Consider the following 10,143-nt stretch of genomic DNA (forward strand, 5'->3'; position numbering starts at 1 on the left):
CTTTGTGAAAACGTGCCATTGTCAGCATGTAGGTTGTTAGCTGGGGGGTGGTGGTTGTTGTTTCCCTAAGTGAAGGGGATCTGGAAATGGTAACATGCAGATGGTGGAAGGAAGGAAGAATGCCGGCCAAAATCAGCTCCCTAATGGCAGGCTAATAGCCACATCCAGTGAGTCAGACTGCTACCGCGGCAACAACGTTGGTAAGGTAGCGTAACCATGGTGTAACCCTAGAGTCACAGCATATAGGTGTAGCCGTAGCCATCGCTACTTCAGGTTTTTCGGTGAATGAAATTTAATTGTAACGTTTTGGTCGCCTAAAAAAACTCTTGCTCAGTGTTCGGTTATATCAAAAGACCCTCTTCAAATCAAAGGAATCAGATGCTCAGTTTTTCCAATAGGTTCATTTTGGTTTTATAGTTTTAAGCTAATTTTTTGCCAGCAATAATAAGCATTGGCATTGTCACAGGTGACCATAGGCCGTAAATGCACCGTGCTAAGTTAGCAGCTAGCATTAGAGTTAGCTCCCGCCTCCATCCAAATATGGTCACTTCTGGCCCCAAAAATCAAAGAATGCCAAATCAGAGGGCTTCAAAATGGGAGTCCACAAACCAATGGCTGTAGTCACGGTAGCTTTGTCCATCATTTTATACAGTCAGCTTTTTATTAGTTTGTAGACATCAACAGAGAAATAAACTATATTTAGCTTCGGCTACACAGACAGTACGTTTTATTGGATTTGTTGACAAATATAACCACCAGTCTTATCCTTTAAATTACATTCCTGAATAATCAAAATGTAATTTAACTGTAGATATACACTAGATATAGCCTACTGAAAGCGTAGACTTAAATGAAATGAAGATTTCTATCTTCAATTTTACTCTGGTCAGTATTATTTTCTATCTGTTAAGTCTTATCGTGCCGTCAAAATGTACTTGTAAAGATTAATTTGTAGCTTGAGCTGTCATTCCAACTAATTAGATCTTAAAATAGTTGTGATAGTTTTCTTACTCTGTGTTGTTATAGTTGGACGGCTTGTGATCATGAAAACACAAAAACTCAGTCATAGAAAAAGTAAATTGGATTGATAACATAAAAACATTTTCATTTCATGATTAAAAACATCAAGCACTGGAAAACATAAAATCAGTGCAGTATAAAAGGTATCTTGTTATAACACATGTTGAGAATGTGTGAATTTAGTGACGTTCAGTCATTGTTACAGTTACTACGTGTAAACAGTTCAGTTGTTAAGGACTCTGTGGCCTATTTGGCCACACAAAGACATTTTCCTCTTATGTTCCTAAATGAGGGATTTCTTTGAATCGCGACTTTAAAGGCGTTCTTGTCCTTGATTATTCATGTTAATTTATGCAACTGAATACCCAACTAATAAAATTTTGGAATATATAAGTGTGTCTTGGTCCGCAGTAATGAGATATGCCAATAATAATATGTAAATTTGGTGAATTATTGAATAGGCGTGACTGATGATTTCTTATTAGTTTGCATGTTTATCTCAAAAAATCCATCAATTTTTCAGAGTGTTTCTTGTGCCCCTTCCAATAGGTAAATCTAATCAAACACTGAAATCAATAATTCAGGTGTTTATGTGCTGCTGCGTGCATGTGTGTGCCATACAGTAGATTTAGGTTTTGTCTGGTCTTCATTTACAGGACGTCCAAACTTTGTGAGCGGCAGCCTTTTTTGTGGACTTGGCACAGATTCTACTGTAATAAACTCATGACTGATGTGAAATCAATACAGTTTATCAACCACTCACGGCCGATTATTGCTAAGTGCTTATTTTTAATCACTGGGTCCCGTCGTCAGCTGTTGCGAGAACACTGCAAAATACTAAAAGCAGATAGTAGCAGCAGTAAATGTATATTATATTACAGCCTGTGGTGATCTGGTAAAAAAAAAAAAAAAGCTGTGCCAAATATATTTTTTCTCTTCTTCTTCTTCTCCATTCCCCTGCCTCATTTGCAATGATTGTGTTATCAGGGCAGCCAGGCAAAAGGGTGGAGCAACCATAATTTCAGTGCGGGATTAGGCAGAAATAACGAGGTCACCAAGTTACAGTTGCCATGGCAACGACACATCCAAGAACACAGGATGCCATTGCTTAAAAAAAATAGAAGAAACAGGGCCCAGGATTTTTTCCTCTCCCTCTCTCTGCCTCTTTTTTTTCATACCCCTCCCTCTCCATCTCTCCCTCTCTCCCTCATCCTCTCCTTCTCCCTGTCTCTGTTTTTTTTTTTTTTTTTTTTTTTGTGAGGAGCGGAGGGGAGCAGTTCACTTTCACTCCCTGTGTTTTCCAGAGCCTTTTGTTTCTGAACATATTCAGAATTACAAATTCACTGTTGAGTACATTTGCATCTTTCTGGTATTCATATTTGGTGGGAGGTCTGTTTCCTCTCATTTTAACGTGGCTGTACCCGTTCTATAAAGCTCATTAGAGAACACCCCTCCTCGCCCTCCTCACTCCTTCCCCACAACCCCCCTCTTACCTCCCACGGTCTTTAAGAAAAAAGACAAAACTCTGAGTCCTCCGCATTTTTCTTTTTTTTTGGCTGATTTTTGTTTTAGGGGAAAAACTGTGTGAGGTGATCGAAGTCAGGAAAACTTGAAAAATAAGACGAAACTGCTGCTTTTTTGAGGGGAAACAATTCATGTGGTGCCCTGGTCTGAGCATTGATTTGGATTGAAGTTGCCAGAAGCTTTGGGCTGCTATTCAAACAGATATCCATTCCCATGTTCCCACCTGGCTGCTGGTAAGACCAGAGCCCAGCAAACCGACTCAACACTATGCAAAGTCCAATAATCAGCAGGCCCGGAGACAGCACCCAGTCCAGTGCTGTAATTTTGAAACACTATTGATCGTCTTTGCAATGATGCCGATTACACAAAGCCTAAAAAAAAAAGCATTGTGGGGGATTGTAGATGATACAAGGACACTGTCTGAACCCGGGAAGGTAAACACCAGGGATAAATTAAGCAATAAACTGTGATGTGTTTGTCCAGTTAACAAGTCTGAAACATAGTGACTGTGAGCCACAGTGGACTTCAGGTACAATTCACAGTTTATTCTTACATGTTACATGTAATTTAGCCCACTATACTTTATCATTTACATCCATGCGGCAACTTCAGAGGCTGAGAAATGAAACCAATACAGAAGTGCCAAAAACTGCAGTTCATCAAATGGCCACTTGAGGCTGGCTCCTAAACAGAGTCACTCCCCATAGAACCCCTCATGTTAAAATGCACAACTTTACAGCAAAAATAAACATGTTTACAGCCTGGAACAAAATACAGTTTTGGTCTCTAAAGCAAATTCTAACATTCATTACAACTGTACGACAGGTTAATTTTTTTTAGAACTTACCTGTGTACATTTTATTAAGGCACAAAGTTACACATATTTAATGGCAGAGCCTCTCCGATTACGTTGCAACCAGATGCTCCTACCTCTCGTCCAAATATGGTCACTTCTGGCTCCAAAAAAACAAGATGGCAACGGACAGAATGCCAAACTCGAGGCTTCAAAACAGCAGTCCACAAACCAATCCGTGACGTCACAGTAGCTACGTCCATTATTATACAGTCTATGTTTACATTATATACATAGAAAGACTTCATATACCATATGTTACATATGTGCACACAGAAGTGGAAGAAGTATTTTGATCCTTTACCTAAGTGTAAGTAGAAAAAATGTATGAAAAATATATAATTACAAATACATTTAATGCATTTCTTCAAATTATCAAGCACAGTATCAAAAGTAAAAGTACTTATTATACAGGTAGGGCCCTTTCAGATTTTTATATTATTATATACATTATATTATTGGATTACTACTGGTCATTAACCTGTGAGCAACATTTTAATGTGATTCGGTAAATGTGAAACAAAAACCCTTTTTACACAGCCTGTTCAAGGTGGGAATATTGCGCTGTTATGCCGCCTCGTTGTGTTGTATATGAGGTATGATCACAGAATTGGGGGACAGAGTGGTCTCACCTTTTAGCCACCATAGAGGTTAGTAACCACGTTGTTTTCACAACACGTTATGTGCATGACCCACTGTGAGAGATTTAAAAAGTAGTTGTTAGCAGTTAGCGGCTAACTCAAAGAAGAAGAACAGCAGTCGTAGATGTCCACAAATTGGGAAAGCAGAGAGATTCAGAGGTTTCCTACCCTCCCAGCAGAGGATGAGATCAGCCATCATATAACAGAGATAGTAAATGATTGTTACTGCCATGTTTGCCATTGTTATTTTGTATAAAGCACTGCCAATGCCTATAGTTTGTCACACTGGAGGCTGACGCTGTTGTGTTATGTATCACACCCATCAAACCTTTTTGATGCACACATTGGAGCAGAATGATGCTGCCATCATTTGGTTCTGAGTAAAAATCCAAAGAAGGCATAAAGAGGGGACTCTGTCGCTGCCCCAGAGTGCGATCGCATTGTAAAAAGGGTTATATTTTAATATACAGTTTACCAATTAATTATATTTTACAATCTGATCATGCTGTATTCTTTGTATGAAAAACCTCAAAGGTCCAGTGTGTAGGATTTAGCAGGATGTATTGGCAAATATGGAATGTAATATCATAAGTATGTTTTCTTTAGTGTGAAATCACCTAAAAATAAAAAACATTGTGTTTTCGTTACCTTAGAATGAGCTGTTTATATCTACATAGAGAGTGGGTCCTTGTCTACACAGATTGCCATGTTGCATTGCCATGTTTCTACAGTAGCCCAGAATGGATTAACAAAACTCTAGCTCTAGATAGGGCCATTCTTGTTTTCCCATTTTCCAGTTTTTGCGTCAGCCATCGTCACTAGCAGCCCCTCCGAGACAAGAGCAAAGGAAAGCACCTTTTCTAAAATGTGAAACTGCTTATTCAGTGATTTTGCTGGTTTTAATAGCCCGGTCCATTTGTTTTGGAGAGGAAGAGACCTCTGCGGATAATATGGCTCCTGGTAAAAAATCTCCTGAGCAATGAACACTGAAGGAATTTTAACCAGGAGAAATTTCAGCTGGTTGCAATCTGCAATCCTCACCACTAGATGTCACTAAATCCCCCTAACTCTTACACACTGTTCCTTTAATTTCCAAAGTAGCTCCAGCTGTCACATAAATGCAGTAAAAAGTATACATTTTATACATTTTATACATTTCCCTTCAAAATGTTGTCAAGCATAAAGGTGCGTATATTGGCAACACTTAAGTAAAGTACTTAGAATTGGAGCTGCTGTAAATACAGTAGTCGAGTAGGCTAAATACACTTGTTTATGTTTCACCACCACATCTACAACATGCTTACCATGAAGACTACCATGTTACCACATGATATTTTAACTGAGTGAAATTAAAGATTGTCCTGCTTCATTATTTTACATAAATACTACTCGCCTGTGGCCAATTTAGAAGCTTTTACATGCTGGAGTTCACCTGACCTGCATGTTTCTGGACTGTGGGAGGAATCCGAAGCACCTGGAGAAAACCCACACAGACTCGGCAGAGAACACACAAACTGTACACAGAAAAGATGTCTGTACACAGAACTCAGCCGAAGCAAAATTTGATCATTAAAAAGTTAGTCCAAAGTAAATCATGTTTTTCATAGCTGCTAGCAATAAAAGTTACAGTGATTACCTTAACAATACTGTACACTTTGTACCAGCAGCAACAGGAAGTGGAAGCAGAGCTATAATTAGAAATAGAAATAATAGATACAGCTAGTTTAGCAAGTTATAACATCATTAGTTGTAGTTACAGTATCTTGATGATCTGGCATTATATTGTTATTATGACTAACACTGCAGTGGCAGTAAATGATGCAAAGATAGTGAGTGAGGTTATTTGAGAAGCAGTACAACTTCTTTCTGTGGTAGCATGAGTACGAGGAGTTAATTAACAGCAGCCCAGAAGAAAATGTTGGCATTGTGTGTTTCTGCAAACCACAGATATGTTACATTTATATGTTTCCTACGTGTGACGTAGTTCAGATTGTGTGTAGTTTCTCAACAGGAGGAGGAGGGGATGGTGGATGGTGAGATGGCTTCCAAGCAGCAGACAGCAGCAAACCACTGTTTGAAACCAACATATAACAAAAGCAGGTATTTCTTAACAAGAATTTGGACATTTCTTGCCATGTTGGTAGCAACCAAACATGGTATTTTTAGCCAACACATGATGTTTTCCAAACTCTAACCAACTGGGTTTTGTGCCTAAACCCAACTACACATTAATAGGCTGAGACAGTCTATTGGTGCCTTTAAGATAAACCTGAAGACCTATTTTTATTCTCTGGTTTTTAGTTGTGTTTGACCCGTTTTTCTACTCTGTATTTGTTCACCTGGGTTTATAGTGTGTTTAAACTTGTTTTATTTTAATTTTCTTTAACTCATCTATGCACTGTTATGTCTCTATGTGTCTGTCTTTGTTAGGTGCAGAAACCTGTTTGCTTTTCAAAGTACTATATGAATTAAATAAACTTGAAACTTAAACTAAACCACAGCATTGTCACAACATAAATTAAAAAATTTGAATATAATGAAGCATAACAACAACAATTATGACTGGGCTGTAATTAACAGAAACCTTATTAAAAGTCCAATGTGTAATTTCTTGACTGCACAAATCTATAATACATTCAAATAAATGATTCAATAAGAAAATTGAGTTTTACTCCTGTCAGTACAGCAACAACCGATTTACTCGAACATTCAACTTTATTAACAAAAAAAACATTAATAACTTAATTTCTGCTTTTATGTGTTGTGGGGGTTTCAGTATTAGAAGACTTCTGTTACTGTAGGAGTGACAGCAGGTTCCTCATCCTTTCATTACACATTTAGATCCTGAATTGTGCCTTTAAAGGAACAGTGTGTAGGATTAAGTGGCATCTAGCAGTGAGGATTGAAGATTTCAACCGGCTGAACTTCTCCTGGTTAAAATTCTTTCGGTGTCCTTTGTTCAGGAGGTTTTTACTGGGAGACGATTTAAATGCAGATGCCTCCTCATCTTCAAACAGACTAGACCAGGTGATTAAAACCAGTAAAAATACTGAGTAAAGCAGTTTCGCGATACAAATCAGTGCTTCCCCTACGTTGTTTTGCACGTCAGAGAAGAGCAGTTCAACCACCATGCTTTTGTGTGCTCACATTTTTTTCTCTGATAACTTCAGATCCAGACGTTCAGCACAAATGGACAACAAGCGGACCTGGTGATTTAAACCAGTAAAATAAACTGAATGAAAGTTTCACATTAAACATCAGTGTTCATCTGCACACTGCTCATTGCTTGTGGCCAATGCAATAACATGAATGGCCTTATGTAGAGCCAGTGTTTAGTTTGTCCATTCTGGGCTACTGTAGGAACTCCAACGACTCATTCTAAGGTGATGAAAACACAGCGATTCTTATTTTCAGGTGATTATACACTAAAGGGCGGCACAGTGGTGCAGTTGTTAGCAATTTTCACCTCTTCCGTGTGGAGTTTGCATGTTCCTCCTGTGTCAGTATGGGCTTTCTCCGGGCTCTCCAGCTTCCTCAGTGCAAAGACATGCACGTCAGGTTAACTGGTGACTTTAAACTGGCTGTAGGTGTGAATGAGAATGTGAGTATGAATGGTTGTCTCTATGTGTCAGCCCTGTGATAGTCTGGGGACCTGTCCAAGGTGTACCCTGCCTCTGTCCCAGTGTCAGCTGGGATAGGCTCCAGCCCCCCTGCGACCCCCAACAGGACAAGCAGTTACGGAAATGAATGAATGAATGAATTAATATACACTAAAGATTGACTGACTTATTATATTATATTCAATTTCTGCAAGTATATCCCTCTAAATCATTCACACTGGACCTTTAACTGAGTCTTGCTCAGGGAAAAACCAGCAGCATCATGCCAAACAAAAGTTATAGGTAAACAATACTCAAATGCAAAATATAATCAAATATGAATTAAAGGTCAGTGTTCAGTTAAAATACAGTATATAATCCCTGACAAAGCAGTCCAGTGCTCCTGTAGCAGACCTGGCCACACCTAAACACACTGGTGAAACAAAGCATAGACAGATCTTCATACTGACTCTGCCTCATTATAGCTGCTCTACACTGCTGACATGAAGTCTATCTAAATGACTTCAAATGCCTAGAACATTTTAAATTAAAATTCACATCAAATTTCTGAGACATAACCTTGTGCAGCCGTTGAGCCCTGAGCTGCTGCGAGAGCCGAGGGTGCAGGGAGGGCAGCAGGACCACCACAGACCACCGCAGCTGCCTTCAAACGCTGCTCCAGTCTGCCTCTTAAAACACTTTATTTATTCAGCACTGAAGCTATACCATAAACTTTTCCCCCCCACCTCCTCCTCCCTCCTCCTCCTCCCTCCTCCTCCCCCTCTGAATCTTTTTTATTTATTTTTTTATTTCTCTAGCGGTTTAAAATTGATCCTTGAGTCTAAATAGCAGCAGCTTTAAATACATGCGTGGATTTAATTTGAATTAGGACCATTGCAGCGTGATTTTCTGTTTTGTATGAATAGCAGAGGAACATTCATTGTGTTTGGTTTCTGGAATATTCTCTCTGCCTCACATCAGGTAGCAGAGAGAGATGGGCTGCGTGTGTGTGTGCGTGTGTGTGTGTTTGTGAGTGCGTTTATGTATGTGTGCTTTGTATGCATGTGTATTTGTGCGTACGTGTGTCCATGAGCAAGCCTGTGTGTGTGTGTGTGTGTGTGTGTGTGTGTGTGTGTGTGCAGGCGCATGTGTGCGAGGCTGCTGCCATGCCTACGAGATGGGGGATGGTAGCAGCACAGCCAGCTATTTTTCTTTCTTTCTCTCCTGAACATCAAGTTTGGTCTCCCATCAGCCTCGTCCTCTACAGAAAATGGTTGTTGGTTAAAGATGTGGTGCAAACGTCTATTGATAAACCAGTATGTTTGACACGTGATTATTGATTAACTCAGTGTGGTACAGATGTGTATTGATCCCTGAAAATATAATACATGTTGATTGACCAAAATACGGTGCATAAAAAGATCCAGTGAGCCAAGCAGCATTGATACAGATGTTTTCTAAGTGACTAAGACGTACATGAATCTTAAGCTATGAGCGGTGCAGATGTTTCTTGACTAAAATATGATGCAGATTTTAATTGACAAATGATTAGCACGTGGTTGAGAGACACAGATGTTTCATTCTTAAAAAGCAGAATGTTTCATGACTGAGTAAAATATTGGATATTCAGCTTTTTATTGGCCCCGGATGATTGACACTAATTGCCTGTTTCACCTCTTCCACACAGTTCTCATCCTCCTCACTGTACTTGTATGTTCTTAGTCTGTTGAAATGCTACACAGTGATTTCCTCAAACTACCTGCTTGTAAAATGAAGCTTAACTCGGGTTCAGCTTTTTAGGTTTGATTTTGCTCAAAATTTGTTGTTTTAATTTGTTCGTTGTTTCTTTTACAGTTAGTTAGACGGATACCAGATGGTGATTGGGTTTGATGACGGAACCATGTTTGGATAAATGAGCGCTGATGGAATAGCAGATAACGAACCTGTGAACACTATTATAGTGCCAATAAGAGACAGAATGTGAACAAAAAAACATATTACTCCGACTTGATTTGCAGCTGCTGAAATGAAAACATGAAACAGCAACATTGTCAGTGTTAACAACCGTCCCTGCGTCAGTATTTGTGTAATTCCATCCCCATCAGAGTTAATTTAACACTTTCAGATAGTTCTGAACAGCCTCCAAGCCGCAGCCGCTCTGTAAATGCATCATCAACACTCAGAATAATTGTCACTGAACAATCAACACTTTGAGATCCGTTGTGTGGAGAGGGAACACTGGGAGGTGCTTCCCCTGGTTTCTCATTTTGTTGTCTGGGAAAAAGTTTTGCACCTGAAGTATTGTGATGCCATGCCACAGAGTGGGCGAGCTAATGAGCCGGCTGGTCCAGCCAAAACCCAAACTGAACCTGAAATCCCTTCAGCAAATGTTTGTGCCACATTGTGGTGCAAAACCCACAAACACTGGAGCCCTGTGTGTCCAAACACAGCAACTCCACACAGAGATGGGCCCATTTATTTCTACATCACTGCTCTTTATAATCAC

The sequence above is a fragment of the Epinephelus lanceolatus genome, chromosome 7 (genome assembly GCF_041903045.1).
Source record: "Epinephelus lanceolatus isolate andai-2023 chromosome 7, ASM4190304v1, whole genome shotgun sequence".
NCBI classification, from domain to species: domain Eukaryota; kingdom Metazoa; phylum Chordata; class Actinopteri; order Perciformes; family Serranidae; genus Epinephelus; species Epinephelus lanceolatus.